Raw genomic sequence first — 20182 nt, 5'->3', positions numbered from 1 at the left:
CGCTCACCGACACTTCTGTCGATTCCTGCGCCCGAGCACTGATTGCAACCTGAGTAGCACGTTTCGGGGTACCGGCCCACATTACCTCTGACAGAGGCGCCCAGTTCACCTCCAGCCTGTTGGGAACGCAGCTACACCACACTACTGCCTACCACCCACAGTCGAATGGACTGGTGGAACGCTTCCACCGTCACTTGAAGTCGGCTCTCATGGCCCGCCTGAGAGGACCTAACTGGGTGGACGAGCTTCCCTGGGTCCTGCTTGGAATTTGCACAGCGCCCAAAGAGGATCTGCACGCCTCGTCGGCCGAGTTGGTGTACGGCGCGCCCCTGGCCATCCCAGGAGAGTTCATACCAGCCCCAAGGGGGCAAGAGGAAGAACCTGCAGCTGTCCTGGACAGGCTACACGAAAGGCTCGGCAACCTGGCCCCCGTACCAACTTCACAGCACGGACGGACCCCGACCCATGTACCCAAAGACCTGCAGAATTGTAAGTTTGTGTTTGTACGAAGGGGCGGACACTAGGCACCGCTACAGCAGCCGTACGAGGGGCCGTTCAAGGTAATCAGCAAAAACGGGTCCACGTATGTTCTGGACATTGGGGGGGAAAGCGGAGGTTTTCACAGTGGACCGACTCAAAGCAGCCCATGTGGACTTGGTGCAGCCGGTCGAGGTTTCAGGCACCGTGGCGCAGAGGCAGACCTCCCAAACAGAGGCTGATCCAGACTGTGGACATTGGGAGGGTGTATCGCCGGTTTTGGGGAGGGTGGGGGTTATGTGGCAACCCACTTTCTGCGCAGGCAAACCGGCTCACAAATAGCCAGCGCGCTGGGAGAGACTTTGGTAATGCACCTCTGATGTCATTTCCGCCCGGAGAGGACGGGTGCTAGGGATTAAATGCCAGCGCCGCCAAGTTTGAATAAACTAGTCTAGAAACGACTTACCGATTGCGTGTCGTTATTTCAGTGCTGTGTGTAGCACATCGCTACAGGGTTATTATTTATATTATATGCCCATACTATTGCTGGCTGTGAATTAAACATAATTTGCTCCCATTCACAATTATTGATAATATATAATGTAATAAATTGAATTAAACGTAATTTGCTCCCATTCACATTGATTGATAGTATATTTCAATCTCACTGTGTTTTACTCTTGATCTTGTCAGTTTGCTATGGAGAGTATGAACTCTGTTCTAGCTGTTGGCATTGATCATACAGTATATGTTGGCATGTGATAGTGGACATCTATCACAAGATCAAGATTCATAAGTCACAATTTTCTAGTTTATTTGGAGATCTTTGTTTCTGAATTTCTATATTTAGTGGCTTTTAATTAGCAGTAATTATACATGTTGGTTTTGCAATACTTTCTCTATTTAGCTTGGTATCTGGGATTATGTGTAGTGTAGTTTGTCAGAAGATAGGTGCTTCTTCTAGTATCCAAGAGTCAAGGTTTCTCATATATTTGAGAAGTCTTTTGTTTATAGATGAAGCAAAACTAAAGCAAATTACTATTGGTAGTCTCATTTATTGAGACTACAAAAATGGCTTGTGCTGGAAATGTCACGACTTATTAGGGATGAGCAGCACAGTTTTCAATCCCTATTTCCATTGCTACTGTCTGCAGTTTGGATATTCTCTCTGTGACAGAATGGATTTCCTCCCGGTGCCGGATCCAGTTCCCACATCCTAAAGCTGTATGGGTTGGTTAGTGTAATTTGCCTTCAGGTGCAAGCACAATATTATTTTCTTGGGAGTGGCAAGGTTGGCATGGGCTTACCTATTTTGTTCATTCAAGTTTGGGAATCAAACTGATCTTGTATAAACAAGAGAAAATCTTGAGATACTGGAAATCCAAGCAACACACACAAAGCGCTGGAATAACTCAGCAGTTCAGGCAGCATCTATGGAAAAGAGTACAGTCGACGTTTTGGGCCGAGACCCTTCAGCAGGACTGGGGGGAAAAGATGAAGAGTCAGAGTAAGAAAGTAGGGGAGGTGGAGGAAGAACCACAAGTGATTGGTGAAAGAGAAACAGGTCTGGAGAAGAGGGAATCTGATAGGAGTGGACAGAAAGCCATGGAAGAAAGAAAAGGAGGGAGGAGCACCAGAGGGAAGTGATAGGCAGTTAAGGAGATAAGGTGAGAGAGGGAAATGGGAATGGTAAAGGGGAGGGCATTATCAGAAGTTACCTATACCTTCAGGTTGAAGGCTACCTAGACAGAATATAAGGCATTGTTCCTCCAACCTGAGTGTGGCCTCATTGTGACAGTAGAGGAGGCCATGGACTGGCATGTCAGAATGGGAATAGGAAATGCAATTAAAATGGGTGCCCACTAGGAGATCCTTTCTTTTCTGGCAGATGGATCATAATTGCTTGGCGAAGCGGTCTCCCAATTTATGTCGGGTCTCATCAATATATTGGTGAAGCACTGGCTACAGTAGATGACCCCGGCAGGCTCACAGGTGAAGTGTCACTTACCCGGAAGGACTGTTTGGGGCCCTGAATGGTAATGAGGGAGCAGGTGTAGCACTTGTTCTACTTGGAAAGCTAAGTGCCAGGAGGGAGATCAGTGGGGAGGGACGAATGGAGAAGGGATTTGCATAGGGAGCGATTCCTGCGGAAAGCAGAAAGTGGCGGGGGGGCGGGGAGTTGTGCTTTGTGGTAGGATCTTGCTGGAGTTGGTGGAAGTTGCAGAGAATTATGTGTTGGACGCGGAGGCTGATGGGGTGATAGGTGAAGCCGAGAGGAACCCTATCCCTGGTGGGGTGGCAGGAGGTTGGGTTGAGGGTAGATGTGCGCGAAATGAAGGAGATGTGGTTGAGGGCAGCTTTGAAGGTGGAGGAAGGGAATCCCCTTTTTTTTGAAGAAGGAGGAGATCTCCTTAGTTCTAGACTGAAAAGCCTCATTCTGAGAGTGGATGCATTGGAGATGGAGGAATTGAGATAAGGGGATGTGGTTTTTACAAGTAACAGGGTGGGAAGAGGTATAGTCCAGGTAGCTGTGAGAAGCAGTTGGTTTGTAATAGATAAGCTGTTTCGAGAGATAGCCACAGAGTTTGAGAAGGGGGAGGGAGATTTTGGAAATGGATCAAGAAAGGGGAGGGAGGCTGTACACTCCGTTGTTTATATGTAAAGTCATTATTATCACCATGTGTCGTATGATGTGGGTGATCATGGTCTCATGACCATGATTGTTCTTGGAAATATTTTTGATAGAAGTGGTTTGCCATTGCCTTCTTTTGGGCAGTTTCTTTACAAGACGGGTGACCCCAGCCATTTTCAATACTCTTCAGCGATTGTCTGCTTGGTATCAGTGGTCGCATAACCAGGACTTGTGATATGCACCAGCTGCTCCCATAGCTTCACGTAACCCTGATTTGGCGGGGCGGGGGGGGGGGGGGGTGCTAAGCAGGTGCTACACCTTGCCCAAGGATGACTGCAGGCTGCAGAGGGAAGGAGTGCTTGTCCCTTCCTTTGGTTGAGACGTTTCTCCACATTGCCACCCAAATATGCAGAGTAACACACACAAAATGTTGGAGGAACTCAGCAGGTCAGGCAGCATCTATGGAAAGGAATTAACTGTTGATCCTTCATCTCAGCCCAAAACATCGACTCTTTAGTCCTTTCCATAGGTGCTGCCTGACCTGCTGATTTCCAACTTTTTTTTTGTGTGTGACTCTGGATTTCCAGTGTCTGCAGAATCTCCTGCCTTTATAGAAATGTATCTCTGGGGCATGTCCTGTAAGTTATAGTTAAGCCTGTTGTAAACACCTTGGTTATCTGTAAATTGAAGAATGCGTGAAGTTCCATTGGAAGTATTTTTAATTTACTTGTCACTGATGTGATAGCTGAGAGGAGGTTGGTTAGGTAAGATCAAAGTTGTTCAGTGTGTGCTATGATTTTGTCAGGCTGTACTGATGGATTGTTGCTTAGTAACTACATAAATAAATAGAAATGTGTGACTAAATGCCAAACTTCTGTGGTGGAAATGACTGAATCATCAATTGTGGAATTCTAGTGAGAAGACTCATAATTGCAGCATATGGAGTTACGACACTGTTGTACTTGTATCAGAGATGTTCAAAATCTTACAGGCTCATTTGCTTTTACCTGACCTGATCACTTCTATCCATTTGAAAGAATATATAAATATGAAAGAATAAATAAATATATAAACATGTTCTGTTCTAAACTAATTACTTTTTTCCAACTCATTGTTCTTATTATTCACTTTTGTCCTCTTACTTCCTATAATTATTTTTTGTTCTCGAGTCATTCTTTGAAACCTAGACTGACCATATCACTTTTTTTCATTATCATTAGAATTACCTGCTGATAAATATTAGTTTATAGATTTAATTAATCTATTCAGCTTCAAACTTACACACTAAGTGTGGGATCAAACAGAGTTGGTGTTTGAATTAACGGCTGATTTATTAAAAACTGGTGCATATCAAGAGAGCAGCCAAAGCTGATCTACCTGAACAGCTTTTACATTCTCAGTTAATGAGATTACCAGTATAATTAAATTTTGATAACAGAATGGTAGCTACAGGAAGGCTTAATTAAGTAACAGACTAGGTCCTTATTACAGAATAAAATGATTATCCACAGGTCTAACAGCAAATCCAATTTTCTCTTTCAATATTGGGTGCACGCTATAGCATAATTAGTGAAATTCCTGAGATTTGAGTGTTCTCTTTGCTGCATTCTATGTTTCTACTTTTATCTGTGGTTCTGTTAACACATTAACACAATCCATATCATTATTTATTTGTTCCTTTCTTTACAATATGCTAACAAGTATGAGTTTATAGATTTAATGAATCTATCCAGTTCCATAATTTAATCCTCGTACATCATTTTATGTATATTCCATCTGATGTACCACAATAATCCAACTTTTATTGATGGCTCATTGCCTGATTTATCTCTTGGAGAGCAAACTTACAATAATATTGAAGAAACTTGAAACCAGTGAGACAAAGTGGCACATTTCCTAACTTCCTAGCCATAATTTTTAACTTTCAAAACTATTTGTGAACCTATATGCAGATGTAGCCACTATAAAGCCCACTACAAAAATTCTGCAAAGCTTCTTCAACATCAGTTTATAAACCTGTGACCACTATCACCCAAAAGAAGACACACTAGAATGCACAACATGCAAATTCCTTTCATGCAATACCCATCATTATCTTTAAATAATGAAACTCTGAAGCTAGCAGCATAGGAATAGAAATTCATGAGGATCCTAAAAGTTCAAAAAAATCTTGTTACAGACTATTAATCTATTAGACTATTAATGCATAGTAAGGACTAACATTACAAGGATTATCGGAATGAATAATGGAAAAAGATCCCATAAGTCACCCATCAGTTTTCATTTTGTTCTCTGTACCTGACAGTCTTTCAAAATCTTTAGGTCACAATTTGTGATACTTCTGGGCTGATATTTATGAGGGTTTCTTATCAGAGAAGTTTGAAAGCCACCTCTCTAGATGAGAACTCCCATTAAACTGACAAGAGGCAAGTAATTTGAAAACCACTACATACATGCATTTTGCCTTTGTCAATGCAGAGAACATTTGAAATCATTAAATTTGGGTTCATTAAAAATCCTGCAAATAGCTGATATTGACGACAAAATGATAACACTTACTAGTTTGATTACTCAAATGCAGTATCTATCAGTACCATAAGCTGAAAGTATTGCACAATTACAGAATAATATTTTTAAAAATATTTAATCATTGTTCGTACTTGACCCACATGTTTAAAAATTATTGTTTCAGAAGCATGTTTTTTCTTAGCTAATTTTCTTGAAATTTGGATCATTTGCATTTACTGATTATCTAATTGGCTTTGAGAAGGTGGATGTGAGCTCCTTTCTTGAATTACTTCCATCCTGTTGTTGAAATCTCACAGTATTAATGGGGGGGGGGGGGGGGAATTCCAGGGATAGATTCAGTGACAGAGGATTTACAATATATTTCTAAGGAAAGGTGACGTGAGATTTAGACTTGTGAAACCAAGGGCAGGAGGGTGTCATTTAGTTCTTTGAGCCTGCTCTGCCACTATACTCCTACATTCTCTCCATATCTTGACGTTCCTTATGCTTAAAAATGTGTACATCTCCCTTCAGTATAGTCTTCAACATGACTCTTTTAGCCCTCTGTGATAGTGATTCCACAAGTTCACTGGTCTCTTGAGTGAAGAAATTTCTTCTCATCTCAACCATAGTGTACCTACGACAAAGGCCCCACCCTCATTCTTGACACCCCAACCAGGGAAACGATTTTCTTGCATCTTGCTTCATCAAGGCCCTGCACAATTGTAGCAATTGTAGTTCCTGTTCTTAAACCTTTTTAGTCTGAATGCCAGTGTATCAATTGTCAACTAAACTGCTTGCAGTACTTACATTTTTACCTTCAGGGACAAATACACCAGAATGAGATTTTCAGCAAAGTTCTAAAGGTTATATTCTTCTCTGTCACCTAAGTTGTACATTGTGAGGAACCCTGAGCTGAGCACTGGTCCTGTGGTACCCCCACTCATTACCATCTGCCATTGTCGTGGTTACTTGAAATGACCAGGAGACGCAGACAATTCTTCAAGAAGTTTAAACCTTTATTTCAAAACAAAGGCTGAGGCAATCAATGAACTTGTCACCGAAAGCCCACCGAACTCCGGTGTACAGCATTCTTTATAGAAATTTCTTATCTCAGTTACATTTTCGGTTTTATCAGCATACCCAATCAATTTTTAATTGCATATCATCTATACATTAACTAATCAATCGCTCTTGCCTAGCTCTCAGTGCGCCACCAGTATTTTTCTCCAGTTCGCATTGGGGCCCCATTCCTGGCCAAGGTTATTTTTTCAGACAACCTCCCTCACATTACATTTCCTGCTCATACCATCCTGTCCGCCACCGTTATCTCCTACTAAACAAAGGCTGAGTGTAATACATGGAGTACATTTCAGCTAATTAGTGCTGCTAGCTAAACAGGTGTTCTGTAATTGCCACAGTATGCAGCTAAGAGAGTACAAAGTGTCTAGTTAAAACAATACATAGTAAAATAATACATAGTAATATTCAGTACATAGAAGTGATTACATAGTATAGTAAATAGCTAGTACATAGTGATTATATTTCAGGTATATATAATGATTATGTCAGGTATATTTCTCAATACCATCCAGAAATGAACCATTTATTTCCTGTCTGTCAAGTAGTTTTTAATCCATACCAGCATTCTAATATCAGCTTTGTGAAAACAGTCTGAGGATATTGTGAGTTGCTTTCCCAAAGAGAATACACACCTTTTGCAAATGTTTGATTGAACTATTGTTACACTGTGCTGTGATACTGTGCATTCGTACTCAAGTGTTTTGTGCGATGGATAAAATGGGAAGCCAGTTGCTAGCAGATCTCCTGCACAGTGATGATTATCATAAGTAATAATTATTGGCAATATGATCACTTCATATTAATCTCTAGTAACTGGACCACTTGGGAACATAACTTTGTGAGATACTGTAGAAACCAGACGGTTTTTGGTGTTAGTAGAAAATGTTCACAACATAAACAAAATATCTGAAGAATTGCTCAGACAAATAACACAAAGCAACATGTAAAATGCTGGAGGAACTCAGCAGATCAGGCTGTAGGAGGCATGCATCTGTTTTCTATCTGCATTCTGAGTTACATGTTTATTATGGTAGCTAGTCATGTCGGTGAGGCAGGTAAAAGCCAAGGGTTTAGCTACGTATTCATGCTTTATTCCGGTTAGTTTTTAGAGCTGGGGACCACTGGGTATCATAATCTTTTGTTGACTGCTTAACTTTGCTTAATTATGCTTAACTTCACTAAAGTCTGTTTAATATTGCTAGTTTTCATTTCATAAGTTTCATTACTTCAAAATGTTACATTTTGCTAGTTACTAATAAAGTATCAGATACATTTCTTTGACTTTTTGGAACATTATTATTGGATTGATCAGAGGACACGCCATACAAAGATACTACCTTTGTGGTTGCCAGCAGCTGCATTGGTTTGTTTAAGTTGCCACTGCAGTATCTATAGAGGGGAATAAACAGTCAATGTTTTGGGCTAAATTTCTTCTTCAGTCCATAGGATGCTGCCTGACCTGCGTTCCTCCAGCATTCTCTGTGTTGCTCTGGTTTTCCAGCATTATATAGTGAAATAATGACATTGATAACTAATGGAAACATTAAAAACAATTATAGAAGCCCTGCCATGCAAAATGAATCATTTTCTCTCATTGTAAAAAGAAATGCAACTTTCTACTAACAAAGACTAAAGTGGAATTTTACACTTGTATCAATGGCTCGTGGTTATTGAATGAGATAGTGTCTGCAGAAAATTTATGAATGAATAAACTGCTGTTTATACAATATCCCCCTCCTAGAGTTACTATTGATGGAGGGATCTGGATTTTTTTGTAATTTGATTTGTCATTGCAAGATGTTTTGCTTTTGGTTTCTGAAATCAATTCCAAAAATGAAAATTGGCAGAAATGAATTTATTATTTTAGTTTGATTAACATACTTTTATCAATTTCCCTGTCATGTCAAATGTAGTCTTCTACCATATGATACCAATGGTTGTTCCAAATACTCACTCCTTCACTGATATACTGTACATTTTGAATACATAGGCATTCAGTCATACCCTGATACAGTTTTGTGCATGAATCAAGGCTACAATAACTTACTTGTCAGACAACTATTTCTACAATTTTGTTTCTGCATCCTTTCATTCATCTTGGCCAACAATAGAACCAATAAAGAATCATTCCATAATACGTAACTGTATTTCTATCTTGGTTCATTGGCAGCAGTTTCGCCTCTGATTCAGAAGGTTTAAGCCCTGCTAATTTCCATCCAGGTCTGTTGTGTTGTTGGAAATAACATCTTTCAGATGTGATAGATCAAGTAAATGAGAGCATATTCTGAAGATTTTTTAAAAAATTGAGGATATTAGAAGTTTGTGGGGGTAAAAATAGTGGATACATGCGGCTAGTCAGGTGGCTTCTGTAGAAATAGAGATAAAGTTAATCTTTCAAATTGGACTCTTTACCTAAGAACTGAAAAAGAGGGTATATCTTAGTACCTACATCCTTGGACATTATCCTGGTGTCTGCCTTCAAAGAAAAGATTACTTGGACATTGAACTGGAAATCTGGCAGACCTTCAGTAAATACTTCAAGCTCCTTTCTTCCCATAGACAAAATTCAGATATCCTTTCAATCCTTCCTTCCTCATAGTTATCCTTTGCCCCTCTCCACTCAGTACACAAGTTTTAACTATTTTACTCGTTGTTGTGGTTTTTATTTTTGTATTTGAATAGACCTATAACATCCATCTGGACATGCAGATAGGTATCTAAATCACACTCTTGTCAACTTGTTGGTGGTGACATTCAATGTTAGCAAGACCAAGAAATTGATTGTAGACTTCTGGAAAGGGAAACCAGAGGTCCATGAGCCAGTCCCCATCAGACGATCAGAGTTGCATAAGTGCAATTGTGAAGAAAGCACAGCAGCGCCTCTGCTTTCTCAGGAGTCTGTGGAGATTCAGCATGACATCTAAAACTTTGACAAACTTCCATAGATGTTTAGTGAGAGTGTACTGTCCAGCTGCATCTCAGCCTGATATGAAAACACCAATGCAGTTGCACAGAAAATCCTACAAAAGGTAGTGGATTTTGCCCACATATCAGGAGTAAAGCCCTCCCAACCACTGGGCACACCTACATGAAATGCTGCTGTAGCGTTGCAGCAAGCATCAGCAGAAACGAGGAAACTATGCAGATGCTAGAAATCCAAGCAACATACACAAGATGCTGGGGGAGCTTAGCAGGCCAGGCAGCATCTATGGAAAAGAGTACAGTCAATGTTTCCTGATGATACCCCTCATCAGGACTGGAAAAAACAATGATGAGGAGTTGGAGTAAGAAAGTAGGGGAAGGGGAGGAAGAACCACCAGGAGGGGGCTGAGGGGTGAAGTAAAGAACTGGGATGTTGATTGGTGAAAGAGGTATAGGGCTGGAGAAGGGGGAATCTGATGGGAGAGGACTGAAGGCCATGGAAGAAAGAAAAGGGGGAGGAGCACCAGAGGGAGGTGATAGGTAGGTAAGGATATAAGGTGAGAGATGGAAATGGGAATGGAAGATGCTGAAGGAGAGGGGGGCATTACCAGAAGTTGGAGAAATTGATGTTCATGCCATCAGGTTGGAGGCTACCCAGATGGAATTTAAAGTGTTGATCCTCTAACCTGAGTGTGGCCTGACAGAAGAGGAGGCCTTGGACTGACATGTCAGAGTGGGAATGAGAAGTGGAATTAAAATGGGCGGCCACTGGGAGATCCCACTTTTTCTAGAACAAGAGCTACACCTGCCCCTACTCCTCCTCTCTACTACCATTCAGGGCCCCAAGCAGTCCTTCCACGTGAGGTGACTCTTCACCTGTGAGTCTGTTGGGGTCATCTACTGTATCTAGTACTCCCTGTGTGGCTTCTTGTATATTGGCGAAACCCGACGCAGATTGGGAAACTGTTTTGCCAAGTACCTACACTCCACCTGCTTGAAAAAGCGGGATCCTCCTCCTTTCGTTCTTCCATGGCCTCCTGTCCTCTCCTAGAGCTGGGAAGATTGGTGAAAGAGATACAGGACTGGAGATTCCCCCTTCTGCAGTCCTGTATCTATTTCACCAATCTTTCCAGTTTTTCACTTCACCCCTCTTCCCCCACCCCCGGTTCCACCTATCATCTTGTGGTTCTTCCTCCCCCTCCCTCCACCTTCTTACTGTGACTCATTTTTTTTCCAGTCCCGATGAAGAATCTCGGCCTATATCGACTATACTCTTCCATAGAATCTCAGCCTATATCGACTATACTCTTCCATAGAAGCTGGCTGGCCTGCTGAGTTCTTCCAGCATTTTGTGTGTGCATCCATCATTAGAGATTGCCAGCACCCAGGCCATGTTCTTTTTTTGCTGCTGCCGTCAGATAGAAAGTACAAGAGCCTCATGACTCATACCACTGGGTTCAAGAACAGTTACTACCCCAAAACCATCAGGCTCTTGAACAAAGAGGATAACTGCACTCACTTGCTCATTCATTGAGATGTTCCCACAGCCAATGATCTCATTTCACGGACTCTTTATCTTATATGCTCTCGTTATTTATTGCTATTTATTTACTGTTTATTTGCATTTGCACAGTTTGTTGTCTTTTGCCCCCTGGTTGATCTTTCATTAATCCTATTATAGTTACTATTCTATAGATTTGCTGAGTATGCTTGCAGGTGACACATACGTATTTTGATGATACCATTTACTTTGAACTTTGGAGTTTGAGTATATTTATCCTTCAAAATTATTTTAATTTGCAGTGCAACTGCAGTTGTTAGATTTTATGACAAAATTTGAGTTATGGTCACTGAGCCCAACTGTAGTCAAAACCATTCACTTCTGTGTTAGTGTTTTGTAGAGGATAGTTTTTATTAAACATCAAAGTTGATAAATAAAGTCTAGTTCCCAGAGCAAGGTATGTTGAGAGTATGAGTTTTCTGATGTTCCCAAGAAACAATTGTGGTTATTCTTAGCAACCACCCTTATTATTGTGGCTTTTTCTTTGCCCAGAATAAAATATGTTCCATACTAATGTTGCAGTGTTGAAATCGAGCTGCATCTTACAGCAAGAGCCATGTATCATTTTCAGTGCAGTGTATGTAAACAACTGGGTTACTATTGCAATATCAGATTAAATTTTTCCATAAGCCTTTTTGTCAAACATTCTTGTGCAACAATGGCAACTGAATCAAATATATACCAAAAAAATATGCATTCCAGTTATTTTGTCCACGTATTTCCGAGAGTAAGCACTACGTAAGATAAGTTTATTAGTTTCATGAATTGAAAGAAATGTTAGAATTTAGATGTTTTGGTGGTGAAGGATGGAGATGGGAGGATTGTAGATTGGACCTTTTCTTTCCAAAATGCTTTAAGAACTCAGAAGGCCAGGCAACATCTATGGAAAATCAGTCTTGCCAAAGGGTCTGGGCTGAAATGTCAACTGTACTTTTTTTCATAGATGCTGCCTGCCCTGCTGAGTTCCTCCAGCATTTTTTGTGTGTTGTTTGGATTTCCTGCATCTGCTGATTCTGTCTTGTTTGTGATTTTAATTATACTTTGTTAATCAAAATACCAAGAATTGGAGGTCAGGGGTTTAGGGTGAAAGGCCAACAAAAGTTTGGCATGGACTATTTGGGCCAAACCTGTTTCTTTGACTCTCTGACTGCATGAATATTCATTTAATTTTACAACTTCCAGAAAAGATTGGAATGTGGGGTGAGTAAACTTTCCAAATATTCTTTGTGAACTATTTGCACTTGAATCTTTGCAGATAGCTACTGTTTGGAAAATTTTCAGGAGAAGATTAATGCGATGCGTTATGTAAATATAGAGGAAAAAAGTAACATATAAAACTTAAACATTTGCTTGATTGATGAGATAAAATCTAAACTTGTGCCACTGCATGACCTTTGAATTTTACTGAATTTGCAGGTTATGTGGATATTGAAGGTGTTTGTTTTTCCAAAGGTCAGAACTGATTAAATCAGAGGAAGGTCAGTCTATCCTTTCAGCCTGCCACACCATTCAAAATCATGGCTTAACTTCTCTTTCCAGTGCATTTCTCACAACCATCAGTGGCCAAAAGAATTATTTGAAAGTCATACGCCTTTTGTAATACAATTCTCATTGGATATCTAAACCAGAGCTATGTTCAAAGTACAATTAAACCTTGTTTTTAATTAATATGATTATATATAACTTGGCCCAACCTCAATCAGCTTTAATTAATTTTTCATATCTATCCTGCATTGCCATAAATAAAACTATCTCAAGGTACTATTTACCAGTTTGAGGGTGAAACACTAAATATTGATTAGGAACTGAGAACATATGCCTGACAAGTTATCCTGACCTGGATAAACTACAGAGCTTGGTCAGCAGGGCACTGTCTAACCCAGTCTGAATCTGAGTGCTTAGTCAGGATACGTGCCTAACCCATTTCAAACCCATCACTTAACCCAAGTTAATTTAGGCAGGTAGAAAATGATCTAAACCATACAGAATAGGGAGGCTGTTCCTGCTGATGAATATCTAGATCTATCCATTGTTTCAAGTTCAGCAAGGGGAATCAAAATGAAGTTTAATATCACTGGCATATGTCATGAAATTTGTTGTCTTTGTAGCAGCAGTACAATGCATCACATAATAATAGAAATAGAAAATAAACTATAAATTACAGTAAGTATATATATTAAATAGTTAACTAAAATATGTAGTGAATTAAAAATAATAAGGTAGTGTTCATGGGTTCAATGCCCATTCAGAAATCAGATGGCAGAGGGGAAGAAACTATTCCTGAATCATGGTGTGTGCGCCTTCAGGTGTCTGTACCTCCTTCCTGGTGATAGCAATGAGAACAAGGCATAACCTGGGTGATGAGGGTCCTTAATGATGGATGCCGCCTTTTTGAGGCATTGCTTTCTGAAGAATTCCTGGAATCTATGGAGACTAGTGCCTATGGTGGAGCTGAGTTTACAACTCATTGCAGCTTATTTTGACCCTGTGCAGTAGCCCCCTCCCCCCCCCCAGACAAGACAGTGATGCAGCCAGTTAGAATGCTCTCCATGGTACATGTGCACAAATTTGGGAGTGTCTTTGGTGACATATCAATTCTTCTCAAACTCCTAATGAACAATGGCTGCATTGATATATTTGCTCTGCAGTAGATCCTCAAAGATACTGGCACCCAGGAACTTGAAATTGTTCACTGTTTCTACTTAGATCCCTCTGTGAGGACTGGTGTGTGGTTCCGTGTCTTACCCTTTCTGAAGTCCACAATTAGTTCTTTGGTCTTTTGATGCTGAGTGCAAAGTTGTTGCTGCGACAACACTCAACTAGCTGATATGTCATACTCCTGTACACCCTCTCGTCACCATCTGAAATTCTGCCAAGAATAGCAGTACCATCAGCAAATTTATAGATGGCATTTGAGTTGTGCCTTACCACACTGTCATGTGTGTAGAGAGCATAGAGCATTGGGCTAAGTTCACATCCTTGAGGTGCGCCTGTTTTGATTATCTGCAAGGTGGAGATGGTATTTCTAATCTGCACAGATTGTGGTCTTTCGGTTGTTGAGGTTCCAGTTGCAGAGGGAGTTTTTCAATTAGGAATGATTATGTTAAATGTTGAGCAGTAGTCAGTAAACTGCATCCTGACATAGGCATTTGTATTGTCCTGATGATCCAAGGCCACGTGAAGAGCTAGTGGATAAAATATATAAAGTACCCACTTCTCGTTTATTAGCATTAATGTTGAGGCTTGCACTTTTTATGCAGTTGTTGTTAGAGTGAAAATTACATCATACTTATTAGAAATCCTTTGAGAAAATCATAAAATTAACATGGATCACATATTAAGAAATCAGAGCAAATGTAGGTACTGCATTATTTCAGTAAGATCATTCCTGGACTTCTAACTCAACTCCACTTTCTTGGCCAATCCCTATATCCCTCACTTTATCAAAAGTTAATATGTTTATTCCATGACAATTGGCTATCAGTTTAAGTCATTATAACTTGCCTAGGTTTGTGTGCCCTGTTATGTAATTTGGCAGAGATTTGCTTTGAATGGCAATGGGGTTTGATCTCATCTATGTATATGGTCAGCTCAATGGTGAAACTGATAGCATAATGGGATTTCATTGTGGTCTGTGTGAAGAGGCATTCACAGTAAATGGTTGAGGACTTTGAGACCACTGCTACTAAACCCTGCAGCCAAGGGAAGCGGACTGAAGTCACAGGCCCCTTTTGGAGAGGTAACTAAGAAGTAACATACATTTTATGTTGATACCTGTGTTGGATCCTCAAACTTGGCAAACTACCATGCTTGTAGATGGTACACTATACATGCCAGTGCTTGTCTGGGCAGAGTGTGAGATTTTCACCCGGATAGTTAATGCATATCGATAGAACTGGAATTGGTTTGTTATTGTCAGGTGCCAGATACAGCGAAAAGATTTTGCTTGCGTGCCATCCAGACAGATCATTCCATGCATAAGTACATCCAGGGTGGAATTGTCCTGGTATTCTGATTGGAGAGTGCAGGGGTCATATGAGGTAGATGGGAAGATCAGGGGTTCCCCTCCTATAAAGAGCTCCTCGGAGACCTCGGGAGAAAAGGACAGAGTGGGTGGGAAGTACGTTGGGCCAGGTAGCATAATAACCCCAGCATAGATCTGTCGGCGAAGTCAGCACGACATAATCCGTACGAGAGGTGCAGTTGAAAACCATCGGTTTGACATGAGGTGATATTAATGAATGCTCATTCTGTTAGTATTTGTTCTGGTTTCGCTGATGATTTAAGGTGAATCGTAAACTCGGGCCATTATATCCTAACTTCTCGGGGACAGTGTTGCATCACGCGTGACTTGGGAGGGGCTTGCTTTGGCGAGCCCTTCCTCTCTGCCAGCTGGGAGGGTGGCAGTGATTGTTGCTATCAGATGGCTATTTAACGGCGGCTCGGTGCTGAGGCTGAGGAGTTCAGATGATTCCTGGTTCCTCGTGGACAAAACGGGTAATAAAGCGCTACCATCGCTCTGGGGTGACTGCAGTAATCCCATTTATGTTTCGTTTGTGTTCGGTATTGATTTCAAGCAAATAGGCGAAGCGAGTCTAGAAAATCTCGTGCAGCATCGTAACCCCCTCCCCCATCTCCCTCTCCCTCTTTCTTCAGCTGCTTGGTAAGTAGCACATTGCTAGATGAAGCTTTTAAACACAAAAAGTTGTAGTTTTCAGTAGTGCTAAAAATTAAAATTAATAATGTATAAGTTTCAGGGATTGTATTGCAGTAATTAATACGGGAATGCCGAGAAGGCACGTTTAATATAACCGTGCACTGCCTCTCTATGAAATCAGAATAGCCTTCGTCTCTGCATTGCGTGGCCTCATCAGTTCTGCCGATCTTAATGTACATTGTACATCAATTTATTAACCGCCAGAGGTAACTGAAATGTGTGGCTAAATACTGTTGCCAGGTTATGCGGTAGTGACTGCAGTATAAAGGATTTAATCTGGCGGGTGTACTTGCTGTAGTTGTCCACTCGCACGTCGAATGTCTGAGCTGCTCTACTTTCTCCCGGCTAAATGTATGTGATTCGGTTCTGAAAGTCCATTCGGCGCAGCTCTACCGTGTAATTGTACGTCTGAGCGCGTGTCTGCTGTTTATTCTGCAGTTGAATGCCGCATCCTGTGTAACATGCAGCATTGATTTTAGTTTTAATGAAATATTTACGTTTTCATGGATTTAATCTAATGTTTGGTTAAAGTTTTAATAACTCGAGAAAGAGATGCAGCCATTCTGATTTGCGGGGCAATACTCAAATTAGCATGTGTGCGATGCGAAAATTGTCGGAACCTTGTTTTTGACTTGAGCATTTGAAATTTGTTTTACACAGCTTATGAGTTTATTCTTTAAAAAAATTTCAAAGCGTAGCTCTTCAGATTCGTAGTTGAATTTACCTGTGATGTAACTAATTAATTTGTTTTCCAATATTACTAATTCATCATCCGTGCCCAAACGGAGTTTTTTTTCCCCATTGTTCAGTTGGAGGGGTAAAATAATGCCTAGGTGTGTTGAAATCGCTGTGGCAGCATCTGTGCTAAGAAAGTGATTTTAATCAGCAATGAAAGGATACAAGTAATAATCGTTAAACAAACATAAATAGCTAGTTGCTAGGGAAGGAAAGAATTCAAAAAAGATATCTATGATACGATATGAGGCAGGAGCAATCAAATGATTAAAAGAGGATTGATGTGAAAGGGGAAAGAGATTAACGGACATGGGAGGCAGAAAGAAAACAAAGGAACAATTGCAAAATTGCTACCAGCAAATGGAAATTATTGGCACAGAAGATTTTTGGCATGCTGGGAAATGTGAGGTTTGCAGTAACCCCATCCATAACTTTCATTCCTTTATTTATTTCTTTGCATTTTGATTTCAAAATCTTAACAAATAATTGTTGTTTTCCTTGACTGGGCATTAATCTCCAGCACTGTATAATTTAATCAAGTAAACATAATTACAACTTTCTGAACAGTATACTGTATGTCATAATAGTGCCTTGTCTCATGACATTGTAACATCTGGATCTTCTAACACTTTAGCCACAATTTGTGATTTAAAAAGTACCATATCGGAATTATTTGAATAGTCTGTGGCACTGGTGCTTTTTTTTAATACGTCAGCCTGACTTGATATTTCTTCTAACTTTTTTTAAGCTATTAGGCTATCTATGCATCAACATGTGAGACCCATGAATGAAATTGAAGTTAAAAAGGAAGTAAGCTGCCTTGCAAAGAGAGAATTTAAAAAAAAACTCAGGTGCTTATTGATACAGTTCCAATGAAAAGTTCATAATATCATTTGGTCAGTTTGCTAGGTGAAATTGGGTCAGGCTACTCCAATCTATCAGTGGATGATGAGTTTGCATTCCTACCTGATGCTTCTTGTATCATTATGAATTTATAATCAAAAGGAATTATCTTCCTTACCTCTTAGCTTTTATTTTCAGTTTAGCATTGAGAAATTCTCGGCAACTAAAGTTGCTAATACAAATCTAAATGTGTTACATGCAGTAAACATATAAGGTAAAGTTAAACAACACCTACATACACAAAATGCTGGTGGAACACAGTAGGCCAAGCAGCATCTATAGGGAGAAGCACTGTCGACGTTTCAGGCCGAGATCCTTTGTCAGGGGAAAATCGCATTTTCCCCCTCCCCCCACTACTTTCAAATCTCTTACTATCTTTCCTTTTGGTTAGTCCTGACGAAGGGTCTCGGCCCAAAATGTCGACAGCACTTCTCCCTATAGATGCTGCCTGGCTTGCTGCGTTCCACCAGCATTTTGTGTGTGTTGTTGTTTGAATTTCCAGCATCTGCAGATTTCCTTGTGTTTAAACAACACCTGTCAGCATTTTGAGTCCTTTTAGAAATTGAATGATTCATTTCGAACTTTTAATTTTGAGCTGAAAGATAGAAATAGGTTAATGGATTTGGAATTAAATAATGTTATCAGATTTTGAAGTTCAACTTCAAAATCCCTACAGTTAAATTTGACCTGTTTGCTGAAGACCTAAGTTACCTGCGATGATAGAAGAAACAGTTTACTTTCGGATTTTTTTTTTGGCCAGAAAAGTGTAACAAGGTTCTGATAAATCTCTTCACATTGGTTTGTACTGTTTTCCAATACACAATATTTTCAGTACATGAGGAAGACAAAAGCTTTCAATGGAAATTAAAACACCTGCTGCAAACACAGAAGAGAAAAGTTGTTTGTATGGTGCTCTCAGGGAATCCTTGAGGGGTGGGGGACGGGGAAAATAATTTAAATCAACACTTTTTTTTGTATCACATTTTTTTGATGCTCGTGCAGACAACAAGACTTCGCATTATGTTAAAGTCCAATTGATCTAAATATCACCCCATACTTCCTTTCTAAAATAGTTTTGATACATTCAATACCTTTTGATCTTATGAGAACTATTCTACATGGAATTTTGGAAGAAGCTTCCACGATATCTATCATAACTACTTTCAAAACAGGTTTGGTTCGGCAGAGAATAGATGGGTAGAAGGGCCTGCTTCTATGATGTGGTGCTCTGTGACTCTAATTGTGGGGAAAGTGACCAGTGTATTACCATTCAATTTCATAGGTCAAAGTGAAAATGTAATTTATTTGTTTGGTGATACCGTGCTTAACAGGCCCTTCTGGCCCATTGAGCCACCCAGCGACACACTGATACATCCCTAACCTAATCACAGGACAATTTATAATGACCAATTAACCTACTGACTGGTATCATGCACAAAATGCTGGAGGACTCAGCAGGTTAGGCAACGTCTATGGAAAGGAATAAAAAATTGACTTTTTGGGCCAAAACCTTTCATCGGGTTCTGATGAAGGGTCTCAATCCGAAATGGTGACTGTTTACTCTTTTCAATAGAAGCTGCCTGACCTGCTGAGTTCCTCCAGCATTTTGTGTGTGTTGTCTTGGATTTCCAACATCTGCAGATTTTCTTGTGTTTGTGATACTAACTGGTTTGGCTTTGGACCATGGGAGGAAACTGCAGCACCCAGAGGAAACCTACACAGACGTAGGAAGAACTTACAAACTTCTTACAGATGGCATTGGAATTAAACTTAAAACTCCATCACCCTAAGCTGTAAAAGCATTGTGCGCTATACAAGGAACTGGAATATCCTTGTATGCACAACGCAGAAATTAACAATGAAGGCAAAATATCCAATTGTCTTTATTGTAATAGGAATTTTACTGTTCAGGGCTTTAATTTTATCAAGCTTAGAGTACTATCTACAACTTTTGTCTCTACATCTGAATTAGGATATATAGACCTTGGAGTGGGCAGGATAGATTCACTGGATTAATTTTTGGGATAAACTACTTATGAAGCACCAATTAAATGGGTTGGAGGTAAACTCAATAACATAGAAGAACAACAGTAGATTTTATTGAAATATATTTAATTCTGCAAGTGATTGACAGAATAGATACTGAAAGCTTATTTTCTTAGTTGGGATTGTCCAGAACTAGGGAGACAGAAATTTCAGGATAAAAGATTATTCATTTAGATGTGAAATTTCTTGCCATAGGGTTGTGAATCTTTGAAATATTCTACCATGCTGTAATGCTTGTTTCAGACAATGAATATAGTTTAAGCTAAGCTCAGTAGAATTTTCTGATTAAGGAAAAGGATGACATGGAAAGGTGGGTTTTATGCAGTGGATCAATCACAGTCTTATTGAAAGATGAGCCAGACTTGTTAATTTAAGGAAATAATTTTCTGGAGTCCAGGAAGAAACGTCACTACCTCCTCCCATAGATGCTGTCTGGCCTGCTGAGTTCTGCCAGCATTTTGCGTTTTTATTTATTTCCAGCATCTGCAGATTCACTCGTGATGTTAATTTAAGGAATTTATGCTTTAGATTCTACTTTGATACTAAATAACAAATGTGATAAGTAGATGTACTTTTAAGTATTATAGAACGAGAAACT

General features: G+C 40.0%; 1 protein-coding gene across 5 annotated transcripts in view; it reads left to right on the top strand.

Annotated features, from left to right (window-relative positions):
* Window positions 1–20182, top strand: part of LOC140717300 (AMP deaminase 2-like) — a 142456-nt gene that overhangs the window by 53044 nt on the left and 69230 nt on the right. The window contains exon 1 of one of the 5 annotated variants that reach the window (XM_073030751.1): window positions 15577–15680. The exons of 3 other annotated variants lie outside the window; for them this stretch is intronic. The gene's annotated coding sequence lies outside the window, so the exon portion shown is untranslated. Of the gene's footprint in view, window positions 1–15576; window positions 15681–15735; window positions 15847–20182 lie in introns of those variants that run through there. One more of the 5 variants, XM_073030752.1, reaches the window with a different exon arrangement.

Source organism: Hemitrygon akajei, chromosome 27 (assembly GCF_048418815.1).
Source record: "Hemitrygon akajei chromosome 27, sHemAka1.3, whole genome shotgun sequence".
NCBI lineage: Eukaryota > Metazoa > Chordata > Chondrichthyes > Myliobatiformes > Dasyatidae > Hemitrygon > Hemitrygon akajei.
The sequence above is the reverse complement of the archived record's forward strand: the minus strand, read 5'-3'. Positions and strand labels throughout refer to the sequence as shown.